This window comes from Hyla sarda, chromosome 12 (genome assembly GCF_029499605.1).
Source record: "Hyla sarda isolate aHylSar1 chromosome 12, aHylSar1.hap1, whole genome shotgun sequence".
NCBI classification, from domain to species: domain Eukaryota; kingdom Metazoa; phylum Chordata; class Amphibia; order Anura; family Hylidae; genus Hyla; species Hyla sarda.
The window spans coordinates 20070773-20086799 of record NC_079200.1 but is presented as its reverse complement, the minus strand read 5'-3'; the positions used below and the strand labels follow the sequence as shown (position 1 = coordinate 20086799).

At 42.5% G+C, this 16027-nt stretch overlaps 1 protein-coding gene across 1 annotated transcript in view; it reads left to right on the top strand.

The window, feature by feature from the left end:
- Positions 1-16027, top strand: part of LOC130296267 (NXPE family member 1-like) — an 85967-nt gene that overhangs the window by 30421 nt on the left and 39519 nt on the right. The gene's annotated exons all lie outside the window — the stretch shown is intronic.

The following is a 16027-nucleotide window of genomic DNA, read 5'->3' as shown; positions in this document are numbered from 1 at the left end:
TCAGCATTATCGGCGCTTGACTGCTCCTGCCTGGATCTCAGGCACGGAGCAGTCATTCGTCGATCGGACACAGAGGAGGCAGGTAAGGGCCCTCCCGGTGTCCGATCAGCTGTTCGGGACGCCGCGATTTCACTGCGGCGGTCCCGAACAGCCCGACTGAGCAGCCGGGTCACTTTCAGTTTCACTTTAGAAGCGGCGGTCAGCTTTGACCGCCGCTTCTAAAGGGTTAATACCGCACATCGCCAAGATCGGCGATGTGTGGTATTAGCCGCGGGTCCCTGCCGTTGATGAGCGCCGGGACCGACGCGATATGATGCAGGATCGCGGCGCGATCCCGCTTCATATCGCGGGAGCCGGCGCAGGACGTAAATATACGTCCTGCGTCGTTAAGGGGTTAAAGGAGTACTCCACTGGATTATTTATTTATTTTTAAATCAACTGGTGCCAGAAAGTTATAGAGATTTGTAAATTACTTCTATTTAAAAAATCGTAATCCTTCCAGTACTTATCAACCGCTGTATACTACAGAGGATGCTCTTTTTTCTTTTTGAATTTCTTTTCTGTCTGACCACAGTGCTCTCTGCTGACACCTCTGTCTGTTTTAAGAACTGTCCAGAGTAGGAGCAAATGCCCATAGCAAACTTTTCCTGCTCTGGACAGTTCCTAAAATGGACAGAGGTGTCCGCAGAGAGCACTGTGGTCAGGCTGGAAAGAAATTTAAAAAGAAGAGAGCTTCCTCTGTAGTATACAGCAGCTGATAAGTACTGCTTAGTACTGCTAAGATTTTTAAATAGAAGTAATTTACAAATCTAATCTGTTTAACTTTCTAGCACCAGTTGATAAAAAAAAAATGTTTTCCAGTGGAGTACCCCTTTATACATTCCTAGCAGTGTTATGCAGGGCTTTCTATCTAAGGCAGTGCCATACACACGTCTTGAGGCTTATTTTGTTTCCGGTTTTCAGAGAACTAGTTTGATATGAGCTGGACATTTTCCAAAAATTCAGCAAGCCTGGCATGTTGATTTTTTTTTATTTTTATTTTTTTATTTTTTTACATTCAGTGTTAGTGAGTAAACTCTGCATTGGTAAATATATTTTGCCCAACAAGTAGCCAAAATAGTTAATAGTAGGCCATAAAGTAGCTAGAACAGGTGCAACAGCCCTTCTTCCATATATGAAGACACAAATATTATAAAAGGAAGCCCCAGAGGGGAAAAAGGTGGAGTGAAAGGAGCATTACAGGGGTAGGCTGTAGCTAGCAATGGCAGTGATAGGGTAAGGACAGTGAGGTTCACATAGTGGTAGTAGAAGAAAAGGGGCAGTGATAGGGTAGGGCTTGTGAGGGAAGAAAACATACTCTGCAGTGAAGCCAGAAGAATGAAATTAGATGCTACGTCTGGCAATTTTAAGAAAATGCTGTACTGGGTCCAGGAAGCCGCTCTGCAGTGAGGACCGAGGTGGCTAGAGCAGCTATTTTTCTGGGTTTCCCCTTCTCCTGTGGCTCTTTTGGTAGAAAAAGGGATGCAGGCGAGCCCCTCTTGGTACCCTTTGGTCTCCAAAGCCCGATACCCGCTCGGGTAGCAGTAAGACTTGGGGGAATCCCCAAAGCACAGGCAGAAGAATAACTAGCTCAGTCTGTGAAAAAAGGGGATAAGACATTCTTCAGATATATAAATGAAAAAAGGAAATTAAAACAAGGAATAACTAAATTAAAAACAAAGGAAGGAAGGTATGTAGAAGAGAATTAAGGGCTAGACAACTGCCTTAACCGGTTGCGTCCAAGGACGAGCCAGCTTGTCCTGAGATGGCAAGCGGTGTATGACGCAGGCTCCTGGCTACAGCCCGCGTCACACCTGCCCCCAGCTGATTCCTGTAGCTGGGCCGCCGTTAATAGCTGACATGCGGCGATCGCCGTGGGCGGCTATTAACCTTTCAGATCGCCGCTGTCAAAGTTCACAGCAGCATCTAAAGGGACATATAAACCATCTCTGGTGGTCCATTGGGGTGGACGGCCCCCCTGCAGAGCGATCTTGGGGGGGGGGAGGATGAACCACTGTGGAGGTAGCCTCTCCTGCTGCGGCTGTCTCGGCTCTGTGATTAATAGAGCCTGGCTGAACCAGGCATTATCAATCAGGAGCAGAGCACACAGATCAATGTGGTTCTATAGAACCACATTGATCTGTATGAGGAATCTAAAAAAAAGGAGTAAAATAAAAAAAAAGTAAATTAAAGCATTGAAAAAAACACCCATTAACCCCTTCCATATTAAAAATTTGAATCACCCCCTTTTCCCAAGTTCCATATAAAAAATATGTAAACATAATAAAAATAAACATATGTGGTATTGCCGCGTGCGTAAATGTCTGAACTATAAAAATATAATGTTAATTAAACTGCACGTTCAACGGCGTACACATAATAAAATTCCAAAGTGTAAAATTGCGTTTTTTTGGTCACTTTGTATACCCTAAACGAATACATAAAAAGCTATCAAAAAGTCCCATCAAAACAAAAATGGTATCGATGAAAACATCATATCATGGTGCAAAAAATGAGCCCTCATACATCCCTGTATATGGAAAAATAAAAAAAAGTTTTAGGGGTCAGAAGATGACAATTTTACACATATTAATTTTTGTGCATGTAGTTATAATTTTTTTAAGTAGTGAAATAAAATAAAACCTATATAAATTAGATACCCTTGTAACCGTATGGACCTACAGAATAAAGATTACGTGTTTTTTTTTACTGAAAATTGCACTGCATAGAATGGGAAGTCCCCTAAATTTTCAAAATGACATTTTTTTTTTTCCAATTTTGCCCCACAAATATTTTTTTTCTTATTTTGCAGTAAATTTTGTGGTGAAATGATTGATGTCATTATAAAGTATAATTGGTGGCGCAAAAAAATACCTCATATGGGTCTGTATGTGCAAAGTTGAAAAAACGAAACATCCTTAAGGGGTTAAAGAATACTTCTGTTCAGTTTTTACTGATGTAAAAGAAGGGAAAGGACCTCCATTAGGGAGGAAGACTAATGAATCGTTTGATGCATGTGTCTTTACAGAGGAAGAGGTTCTACGTTTGCTTTCTAAAGTGAAGACAAATAAATCACAGGGGCCTGATGGGATACACCTAAAATTATTAAAAGAGCTTAGTGGGGAGCTAGCAAAACCGTTAACAGATTTATTTAACCAATCACTGGTAACAGGAGTCGTCCCAGAAGATTGGAAATTAGCAAATGTCTTTTTTGCCCATTCACAAGAAAGGTAGTAGGGAGGAATCAAGCAACCATAGGCAAGTAAGTCTGACATCAATAGTGGGGAAGTTAATGGAAACCCTACTAAAGGATGGGATTGTGGGACATCTAAAATCCCACGGATTACAAGATGAAAAACAACATGAGTTTGCCGACCACAGGGCTGGCGGCGTGTGACGTCATGCCTCCGCCCCTATGTGACATCAAGCTCCGCCCCTCAATGCAAGGCTACAGGAGGGGCGTGATAGCTGTCATGCCCCCTCCCATAGGCTTGCATTGAGGGGCGGAGCATCACACGCCGCCGGCCTTGTGGTCGCCGGTAATCAGACCCGGAGCGAACACGCTCCGGGGACTGATTACAAACGGGGTGCCGCGTGCAAGATCATGGGGGTCCCAGCGGCGGGACTCCCGTGATCAGGCATCTTATCCCTATCCTTTGGATAGGGGATAAGATGTGTAAGCACAGGAGTACCCCTTTAAGGACCAGACCAATTTTATTTTAGCATTTTAGTTTTTTCCTCCTCTCCTTCTAAAAATCATAACTCTTTTATATTTTCATCCACAGACCCATATGAGGGCTTGTTTTTTGCGTCACCAATTTTACTTTGTAATTACATCACTTATTTTACCATAAAATGTACGGCGCAATCAAACAAATATTATTTATGTGGGAAAATTGAAAAGAAAACCACAATTTAGCAAATTTTGGAAAGTTTTGTATTCACACTGTACACTTTCTGATAAAAATGACATGTTTTCTTTATTCTGTGGGTTAATACGATTAAAATGATACCCATGTTATGCGCTTTTCTATAATTGTACCGCTTAAAAAAATCTCAAACCATTTTAACAAAATTAGTATGTTTGATATTGCCCTATTTTGACCACCTATAACTTTCTCATTTTTCCGTATATGGGGTGATATGAGGGCTCATTTCTTGCGCCATGATCTGTAATTTTTATCAGCACCACTTTTGCTTAGGTTTTCTTTTTAATAATTTTTTATAAATTTTTTTTGGAATAAAATGTGACAAAAAAGCAGCAATTTTGGACTTTATTTAATTTTTTTACGTTTACGCCATTCACTGTATGGGATAATTAACAATATATTTTAATAGTTCATACTTTTACGCACGTGGAAATACCAAATATGTGTATTAACTATTTTTTTACGCTTTTTTGGGGGGGGGGGTAAAATGGGAAAAACTGACATTTTACTTTTTTATTAGGGGAGGGGATTTTTCAAATTTTTTTACTTTTTTATTTGACATTTTTTAACTATTTTTTTAAATTTTTTTTTTTACACTTTTTATGTCCCCATAGGGGACTATTCATAGAAATCAGTTGATTGCTAATACTGTTCAGTGCTATGTATAGGACATAGCACTGCTCAGTATTATCGGTGATCTTCTGCTTTGGTCTGCTCAATCTCAGACCAGAGCACAAGACCCCGGGAGACGGCCGGAGCAAGGTGAGGGGACCTCCGGCCACCATGCTGGATGATCAGATCCCCGCGGCAGCGCTGCGGGCGACCCGATCATTCATTCAAAGTACCGCACTGCTGCAGATGCCGTGATCTGTATTGATCACAGCATCTGAGGGGTTAATGACGGACATCCGCGTGATCGCGGATGTCCGCCATTACCGGCGGGTCCCTGGCTGCTGATAGCAGCCCGGACCTGCCGGGCATGACGTGAGCACTGCTCCGGTGCTCGCGATCATGGTGGCGCGTAAATGTATGTCATGGTGCGCTAAGTACCACGTCACCATGACGTACATTTACATCCATTGTCGTTAAGGGGTTAGAAGAAAAACTACAACAAGAGGACATTGTTTTAAATTACAGGGGCAAAGGTTTCTGCACTAATATCAGGAAGTATTACTTTACTGAGAGAGTAGTGGATGCATGGAATAGCCTTCCTGCAGAAGTGGTCGCTGCAAATACAGTGAAGGAGTTTAACCCCTTAAGGACTCAGGGTTTTTCCGTTTTTGCACTTTCATTTTTTCCTCCTTACCTTTAAAAAATCATAACCCTTTAAATTTTCCACCTAAAAATCCATATTATGGCTTATTTTTTGCGTCGCCAATTCTACTTTGCAGTGACATTAGTCATTTTACCCAAAAATGCACGGCGAAACGGAAAAAAAAATCATTGTGCGACAAAATCGAAAAAAAAAAACGCCATTTTGTAACTTTTGGGGGCTTCCGTTTCTACGCAGTGCATATTTCGGTAAAAATTACACCTTATCATTATTCTGTAGGTCCATACGGTTAAAATGATACCCTACTTATATAGGTTTGATTTTGTCGCACTTCTGGAAAAAATCATAACTACATGCTGGAAAATTTATACGTTTAAAAATGTCATCTTCTGACCCCTATAACTTTTTTATTTTTCCACGTACGGGGCGGTATGAGGACTAATTTTTTGCGCCGTGATCTGAAGTTTTTATTGGTATGATTTTTGTTTTGATCTGACTTTTTGATCACTTTTTATTCATTTTTTAATGTTATAAAAAGTTACCAAAATACGCTTTTTTGCGCGTACGCCATTGACCGCACGGCTTAATTAATGATATATTTTTATAGTTCGGACATTTACGCACGCGGCGATACCACATATGTTTATTTTTATTTTTTTTTACACTGTTTTATATTTCTTATGGGAAAAGGGGGGTGATTCAAACTTTTATTAGGGAAGGGGTTAAATGACCTTTATTAACACTTTTTTTTTACTTTTTTTTTGCAGTGTTATAGGTCCCATAGGGACCTATAACACTGCACACACTGATCTCTCATCCTGATCACAGGCGTGTATTAACACGCCTGTGATCAGCATTATCGACGCTTGACTGCTCCTGCCTGGATCTCAGGCACGGAGCAGTCATTCGTCGATCGGACACCTAGGAGGCAGGTAAGAGCCCTCCCGGTGTCCGATCAGCTGTTCGGGACGCCGTGATTTCACCGCGGCGGTCCCGAACAGCCCGACTGAGCAGCCGGGATACTTTCAGTTTCACTTTAGAAGCGGCGGTCAGCTTTGACCGCCGCTTCTAAAGGGTTAATACCGCACATCGCCGCGATCGGCGATGTGTGGTATTAGCTGCGGGTCCCGGCCGTTGATTAGCGCCGGGACCCACGCGATATGATGCGGGATCGCGGCGCGATCCCGCTTCATGTCGCGGGAGCCGGCGCAGGACGTAAATATACGTCCTTCGTCCTTAAGGGGTTAAACATGCATGGGATAAGCATAAGGCTATCCTTCATATAAGATAGGGCCAGGGACTTATGACAGGATTCAGATTATTGGGCAGACTAGATGGACCAAATGGTTCTTATCTGCCGACACATTCTATATTTCTATGTTTACTATTTACTAGTGGTGTAGCTCAGAACACTTCTGGTGGCTGCCCCTGCCCTTGGTCGACATGCAGAGATTATCCTGGATGTGGGCTGTTCCTGTGCTGATGCATCAGAAACAAGGTGGTCTGGGCAGAGGAATTGCAGCAGCGATTAGGCTCTGTCAGAAGCATGGCATTCTTTAAGCCTGCCTGGTGTAGTGCAGGCTGGTGAGCTTTTCTACATTTTGGCCCCCTGGGTTATCTTGGGTGCTGCAGGATTATTGCCGGAATGCTGATCTGTCCTTCAGTTTCTGCCACAGTGGGCATGGTGGCAGTACATGCCTTTGGGTGTTTGGTTGGCTATGAAATGGAGGCTGCTCATTACCTTTAGATAGAGAGATAGCCTCTGGGCTTTAGGGCCTATATGAGTCTGCCACCATATCCTGTTAACTGGGAGGGGTGAATATGGGTAGCAGTTTGGGGGTTATAGTCGTTGAGGACAATGCAGAAACTTTTAAGCAAGGGTGGAGCCAGTGGAGTACCCAGTGGCAGTTTGGAGTATTCAAATTGGGTAGGACTTCTCATATGGGTAGTAATTGAAACAAAAAGTCAGGAGGAGATGGCAGCGCCTCATGTATATGCAGAAGTGAATCTTCCGTATGGCAAATAATAAGGTAATGGTAAGGTATGGATGTTTATAGAGAGCAGGTCAGCAGTTTTAGGATAGAAACCTTGGCAGAGGTTTGTAATGGTAGATGCAGAGAATGTGGAGAAAAATAACTGCAGCAACGCTTTCATTCAAGGAGTCGAAGATTCAGAGAATTTCTTGGTTTCAATAACTCTTTTATTGAACAGTTAGGAAAAACAGCACAAAAAATAAAATAAAAATAAAGATAATGAAACGACAATAATGGCAAGACGCATTTTGGGAGGGTAATCTCGCTTCACCAATTGCAGAAAGTGGAGTCGTATGACAAATAGAGAGTTATGGGAGGTATATATGCTGAAAAAGGTGCCAAATTGTCGAGATGCAGCCAATCAGAAGAGTCGAGGTCGGTGACCAATCATCACCTCTGGTTGGCGTGAAGTCAAGCTGAAGTCAAGGATTTCCTTCGCTGTGCTACAGCTTTCCGGGCACTGAGGTGGGGCTTGCTAAATGACAGGTGCGGTGAGCGGAGCTGCTGGACTGTGTTCCTGAGTAGGCATCCGTTTGGTACATTTAACAGGCATTCTGGTCCTACCTTGGCTAATCTCTTCTTCGCTGAAAGTACCACTACTCTGCTCTGAACATGTCACCTTCTCCTCACCTTGTTCCTATATCCTGTCCAACACTACATCATCAGTATCAAACTCCTCCTTATCGTGCCCGCCAATCCTCTCAGCATAAACTTCTGATGTTTTATCATAGGCTCTTTGCTCCCCCTCAGCACATCCACAATGATGAATTACAGGATGCCCACCATAGCTACGCTCTGCCACAGCTTCCACCTTCACCACCTCTGCAATGCATTTTGAAGGCTGATGGTCCTAGCACAACTCCTCTCTCATGGCTAATGTTCTCTTTCTGCTTAGCATTAGGGGGAAAAGCAAAGACAGATGATGAAACATCTAGGATGAATATTTTCACCACGCCATGTCAATGTAGATGATGAGGAATCCACTGACACTTGGCTCAAAGTCATATCGTCAGACTTTTTTTCTTCCTTAGATGACCAAGAAGGAGTCAACCAGTCCACAAGGGCAGCATTATCCTCCAAAACCACATTACCTCTGGAACCTGTCCTCAGATGCCTATTCAGTGTTCACTCTCAATGCTTTAAACACACATTACAGTTAAACCCAGGTAAAATTACTATGGCCCTGATTTACTAAAACCTGAGTGTTTAATGTGGAGTGTTTTTCTTTTTACTCAGTTCCCCCCCCCGGTTTACTAATCTGTTGCCCGTCTCATTTTTATTTTTTTTGTGTCGCACAGGTTTAAATCTGTCTCATGAAATGTATTCTGCCCTGACAGGCAGTATTGCCAAGATGATTACAGAAACATCCAATTATAGATAGGAAAGTGAGAAGCAAACACACAGAACAGATTAACCCCTCAAGGACCAGGCCAATTTTCACTGTAGGACCAGAGCGTTTTTTGCACATCCGACCACTTTCACTTTAAGCATTAATAACTCTGGGATGCTTTTACCTATAATTCTGATTCCGAGATTGTTTTTTTCGTGACATATTCTACTTTATTTTATTGGTAAAATGTTGTCGATACTTGCATCGTTTCTTAGTGAAAAAATCAAAAATTTGATGAAAAAATAGAAAATGTTGCATTTTTCTAACTTTGAAGCTCTCTGCTTGTAAGGAAAATAGACATTCTAAATAAATTATATTTTGATTCACAAATACAATATGTCTACTTTATGTTTGCATCATAAAGTTGACATGTTTTTACTTTTGGACGACATCAGAGGGCTTCAAAGTTCAGCAGCAATTTTCCAATTTTTCACAAAATTTTCAAAATCAGAATTTTTCATGGATCAGTTCAGGTTTGAAGTGGATTTGAAGGGCTTTCTTATTAGAAATACCCCATAAATGACCCCATTATGAAAACTTCACCCCCAAAGTATCCAAAATGACAAAGTGTGTTAACTCTTTAGGTGTTTCACAGGAATAGCAGCAAAGTGAAGGAGAAAATTCAAAATCTTCATTTTTTACACTCGCATGTTCTTGTAGACCCAGTTTTTGAATTTTTACAAGGGGTAAAAGGAGAAAAATCCTCTCAAAATTTGTAAACCAATTTCTCTTGAGTAAGGAAATACCTCATATGTGTATGTGAAGTGTTCGGCGGGCGCAGTAGAGGGCTCAGAAGGGAAGGAGCGACAATGGGATTTTGGAAAGTTAATTTTGCTGAAATGGTTTTTGGGGGGCATGTCACATTTAGGAAGCCCCTATGGTGCCAGAACAGCAGAACCCCCCCCCCCCACATGGCATACCATTTTGGAAACTACACCCCTCAAGGCACGTAACAAGGGGTCCAGTGAGCCTTTAAACCCCACAGGTGTTTGACGGATGTGTAAATGAAAAAAAAAATTTTCTCACTAAAGTGCAGTTTTTTCCCCAAATTTACCATTTTTATAAAGGGTAATGGGAGAAAATGCCCCCCAAAATTTGCAACCCCATCTCTTCTGAGTATGGAAATACCCATTGTTAGGACGTAAAATGCTCTGCGGGCAAACTACAATGCTCAGAAGAGAAGGAGTCACATTTGGCTTTTGGAAAGCAAATTTTGCTGAAATGTTTTTTTTTTTTTTTGGGGGGGGGGGGGGGGCATGTCGCATTTAGGAAGCCACTATGGTGCCAGAACAGCAAAAATACCCACATGGTATACTATTTTGGAAACTACACCCCTCAAGGAACGTAACAAGGGATACAGTGAGCCTTAACAGCTCACAGGTATTTCACAACTTTTTGTTAAAGTTGGATGTGTAAATGAAAAAAAAAATATTTCCCTAAAATGCTGTTTTTTCCCCAAAGTGTACATTTTTACAAGGGGTAATAGGAGAAAATTACCCCCAAAATTTGTAACCCCATTTCTTCTGAGTATGGACAAACCCCATGTGTGGACGTCAAGTGCTCTGCAATCAAACTACAATGCTCAGAAGAGGAGGAGCGCCATTGAGCTTTTGAAGAGTGAATTTGTTTGGAATGGAAGTCAGTGGCCATGTGTGTTTACAAAGCCCCCCGTGGTGCCAGAACAGTGGATCCCCCCACATTTGACCCCATTTTGGAAACTACACCCCTCACAGAATTTAATAAGGGGTGCAGTGAGCATTTACACCCCACTGGCGTTTGACAGATCTTTGGAACAGTGGGCTGAGCAAATGAAAAATTAAATTTTTCATTTTCACAGACCACTGTTCCAAAAATCTGTCAGACCCCTGTGGGGCGTAAATGCTCACTGTACCCCTTATTACATTACGTGAGGGGTGTAGTTTCCAAAATGGGGTCACATGTTGGGGGGGTCCACTGTTTTGGTACCATGAGGGCTTTGTAAACACACGTGGCCTTCAATTCCGGACACATTTTCTCTTCAAAATTCCAATGGCGCTCCTTCTCTTCTGAGCATTGTAGTTCGCCCGCAGAGGATTTTATATCCACATATGGGCTACAAATTTTGGGGGGCTTTTTTCCTATTTTCCCTTGTGAAAATGAAAAATTTAGGGTAACACCAGCATTTTAGTGAAAAACATTATTTTTTTTTCATTTTCCCATCCAACTTTAATGAATATTCGTCAAAAACACCTCTGGGGTGTTAAGGCTCACTATACCCCTTGTTACGCTCCGTGAGGGGGGAAGTTTCCAAAATGGGGCCACATGTCGGTATTTATTTTTTTCGTTTATGTCAGAACCGCTGTAAAATTAGCCACCCCTGTGCAAATCACCAATTTAGGCCTCAAATGTACATAGTGCGCACTCACTCCTGAGCCTTGTTGTTCGCCCCCCGAGAATTTTACGCCCACATATGGGGTATTTCCATACTCAGGAGAAATTGCGTAACAAATTTTGGGGGTCTTTTTTTCCTTTTACCTCTTGTGAAAATAAAAAGTATGGGCAACACCAGCATGTCAGTGTAAATTTTTTTTTTTTACACTAACAGGCTGGTGTAGACCCCAACTTTTCTTTTTCATAAGGGATAAAAAGGAGAAAAAGCCCCCCAAAATTTGTAGTGCAATTTCTCCCCAGTACGGGAATACCCCATATGTGGCCCTAAACTGTTTCCTTGAAATACGACAAGGCTCCGAAGTGAGAGAGAGCCATGCGCATTTGAGGACTAAATTAGGGATTGCATAGGGGTGGACATAGCGGTTTTCTACGCCAGTGATTCCCAAACAGGGTGCCTCCAGCTGTTGCTAAACTCCCAGCATGCCTGGACAGTCAGTGGCTGTCCGGAAATGCTGGGAGTTGTTGTTTTGCAACAACTGGAGGCTCCATTTTGGAAACACTGCCGTACAATAAATTTTTCATTTTTATTTGGGGGGACAGTGTAAGGGGGTGTTTATGTAGTGTTTTACCCTTTATTATGTGGTAGTGTAGTGTAGTGTTTTTAGGGTACATTCACACTGGCGGCGGTTTATAGTAAGCTTACCGCTAGGAGTATGCGCTGCAGCGAAAAATTTGCCAGGGTCTGTTCCATGTTGGGGGCAGTAGTACAGGGGCTGAGGGATTGATTGCACTGGGCCTCACTTCTGAGACCCGATCCAATCAGAAGTTATTAAGCAGGGGAGCGGACGGCATGCTCCTCACCAGCGATGTACAGTACTTTTACTTTCATTTTTAAATTCCCCTCCGGGAGCCCTGAATGGCCGGTACTGAGGCGCCTGCAGCGCTTCTATATAACTTGCCCCCTGCTGCGCTATATGTCTTGCCCCCCGCAGCGCATTTATATAGGTATTGTCCCCTGCAGTGCATGTGTCTATATATTTTCCCTGCAGCGCTATCATAAGCCCCAGGCAGAGCTATGAATGAAAAATATTCTAACAGCAGCGCATCTGGCTAGGAAGCTGTCCGGTCCGATGTACTGCTGAAAGAATACTTGTGTTTCATAGCGCTACGGCAGCATATGTTACATAGAAGCACTGTGGGGGCCAGATAATGCTATATGTCTGGCCCCCACAGCGCTTCTATAATCATATGCCTCCGCAGCGCTATGAATGAAAAGTATTCCAACACATGGATGTGGAAATCCTATCGCCTGTTGCCCGGGACATGTAGTTCCTGGCGCCGGAAAGGTGAATTTTTCATAGATTTATCCCTGTATCGGGCAAGCAGGGCCGGACCGATTTCTCCATTTTTTTTTTTTTATAATGCCGGTGTGAGGTGCAGGAACGGATGCAGACTTGCATGGGACGCAAGTCTGCTCCTCACACAGGTGCTCAGGGTGTATGTAGCGGGCTCCTGACTCCTGCCCGCTCCATACCCGGCGGCCCCCGGCTGATTTCAGTAGCTGGAGGCCACCACTAATAGCTCCGCATGCGGCGATTGCCGCGGGCAGCCATTAACCCTTTAGATTGCCGCCATCAAATTTGACAGCGGTGTCTAAAGGTATCTTTTAACCATCCCTGGTGGTCTAGTGGGGTGGACTAGTGGTGGGCAATCCCCTGTGGAGGTAGCCGGAGTGCTTACCACTACATCCATGGCTGCCCCCATAGATATGCATTTGATTGAGCCTGCCTTGAGCAGGCTCAACCAAATGACCACAGATCAATGGAGTTCAATAGAACTGCACTGATCTGTATGAGGAATCTAAATGATTCCTCCTAAAAAAGTGTATTTAAAAAAAAAGTTTAATAAAAGTTTAGAAACACCCATTAACCCCTTCCATATTAAAAGTTCATATCACCAACCCCCCCCCCCCCCCCTTTTTCCATAGAAAATAAGTAAACATAATAAAAATAAACATATCTGGTATTGGCACGTGTGTAATTGTCCGAACTATTAAAAAATAACATTTTATATCCCGTACGGTAAATGGCGTTAACGTAAAAAAAAAATCACAGAATTGTGTTTTTTATGTTTATAACATCATATCCCAGAAAAGTAAAAAGTGTTAAAAAAAAAGTCTGATCAATACCAAAATGGTACCTATAGAAACAGTATATTATGGCCCCAAAATTAGCCCTCATACAGCACAGTATACGAAAAAATTTAAATGTTACAGGTCAGGATATTTTTTTTTTATTAAAAAGTAAAAAAAAAAAATTTCATTTGATATTGGTGTAATCAGGCTGACCTAAAGTATCAAAATAATATGTAAGTTTGACCACAAGATGAATGGCGAAAAAAAGAAAACTTTTTTTTTGTTTCAGAGCATAAGTTATGGAAAAATGAAACGTGTCATTACAAAGTATACACCGCCCCACAAAAAACAAGCCTTATATGGGTCTGTAGATGGCAAAATAAGATTTATGGCTATTATAGTACAAGGAGGAATAAACGAAAGTGCAGAAACCAATAAAGACCTTATTTACATACTGTTTTGGTTGAAATTATTTGATCTACCAGGACAAGTGGATTTTCTTGAGGGACAAGTAGATTGTGTTCCGCTTTAGTCCCTTGGACAAGTAGTTTTTTTTATTTTTTTATTTCCACACCCCTGTCTAACAGCAGCACATCTGGCCGGGAAGCCGGACAGCACGATGCACTGCTGAAAGAATACTTGTCTTTCATAGCGCTGCGCCGGCATCTGTATAGAGAAGCACTGTGAGGGCCAGATAACGCTATATGTCTGGCCCCCACATCGCTTCTATAATCATATGCCTCCGCAGTGCTATGAATGAAAAGTATTCTAACAGCAGTGCATCTGGCCGAGATATTTTTCATTCATAGTACTACGGAGGTATGTGATTATAGAAGTGCTGTGGGGGCCAGACATTTGGATATTCATAGCACTGCCAGGGGCTTATAATAGCGCTGCGTGGGGGCAAATATATATACACATGTGCTGTGGGGGGCATATGATTGTGCTGCGGGGGACAATACCTATATAAATGCTCTACGGGAGCAAGAGTTATATAGCAGGGGGCAAGATATATAGAAGTGCTGCGGGGGGCCAGACATATACCCCTCCAGAGATTCTATATATCTTTCCCTACCGTAGCACATCTATTTGAAAACCCCGCCGGGAGCCCTGAATGGCTTCTTAGTACCACCCATTCAGGGCTCTCGGCGGGGAATTTAAAAATGAAAGTAAAAGTACACTGTACATCGCTGGGGAGCAGGGCATGCTGCCCGTTCCCCTGCTTAATAACTTCTGATCGGATCGGGTCTCAGAAGTGAGACTTGGTGCGATCAATCCCTCAGCCCCTGTACTACTGCCCCCAACATGGAACAGACCCTGTTCCATGATGGGGTTAGGATTCACTTGGTTTTGAGTCATTTCCCAATAGCTCAGAGCTGTCAGGTTTTGGTGAAGCAAAAATCACACATTTTTCTGTGAGTTTTTCATCATACTCGGAGTGTTTTTTTCTTTTTTGTCGGAAAACGCCCCTTTTACGGCTAACCATGCCCATTTTGATGGGTTTAAAAAGCACTCTGAGTGATTGTATTTTGTGTCAGGAAATTATGTTGCACAAAGTGTTGCATGGGCTGTGCGACACAAATTTGGTTGCACAATCCCAGAAAAAGAGTCAGGTTGACATTAGTAAATCAGGGCCTATATGTTTGATTGAACCCAGAAAATACACATAACTTGGCCTTCGATGCCTATTTCACACTCACTCTCACTGTTTTACTCAGCATGCTTTGAATTGTTATGTGATAGTTTTTTTGGGTTCAAACTGAAGTCAGACTACTGGGATTTGTAGTGCACCAACTGGACACAGCCATGCAGGTGACAGGTCATTGAGGTCTGCCCACTGCTCAATGCTTTACTCAACTTGGATTTGTAAAGACTTTCTGTGATAGGTAGTTTCTCCGTACTCTCTATCTCAGTTTTCTCTCCAGGATGGCAGCCGTAATTCAGTGCATAGGGTTTTGTCAGCTTCTTAAACCCACCTCTATGCTGTCTCCTAATTGGCCTGGGAACATAATGAAAGCAATGATTGGCTAACCTGGGGTCATGTGATCTTGCTATCAACTCAGTGTTCTAGTACTTCCTCCGTTCATTCAGATGCCAAAACGCCATGTGTTTCTCATCCCTTCTGCTAATAATGGTACCATTGGCAGGCTCATGTGAGCCAAGCCTGGTAAAGCTCAAATGCTGGGCAGGCAGCTTTTAACCTACAGTAAGAGCTGGTTTGCCTAGCTTGCCTTGCTCGACTCTAGTTACAGCTAAGGGCAAAGTAACATTACAGAGTTACTACATGTTTAAGTTAAAGGAGGCTAAGCAGATCGAGTTGCCTTCAAGTCCCTCTCATGCTGGGTTACTAAGAATACTTGGGGCCTTATCAAATAGTGTTTACAAGACGATTTGTATATGTGTTTTTAAATATTTATGTGTGGTATCCAAGTACCGGAGTGTGTCCTGTCAGGTAAACATTGCTTCAGGTACCTGCGATAGGCCCTGCTGCTCAGGTGATGCTTTATGGGATATTCCGGTGGGAATTTATTTTTTTTAAGTCAACTGGTGCCAGAAAGTTAAACAAATTTGTAAATTACTGCTGCAAAAAAAAATCTTAACCCTTCCAGTACTTATCAGCTGCTATATACCACAGAGGAAGATGACTTTTTCTTTTTTGTCTGACAACAGTGCTCTTTGCTGACACCTCTGTCCATGTCAGGAACTGTCCAGAGGAGGAGCAAATCCTCATAGCAAACCTCTCCTGCTCTGGACAGTTCCTGACATGGACAGAGGTGTCAGCAGAGAGCACTGTGGTCAGACAGAAAAGAACAACTCAACTTCCTTGATTAGGATTTTTAAATAGAAGTAAATTAAATA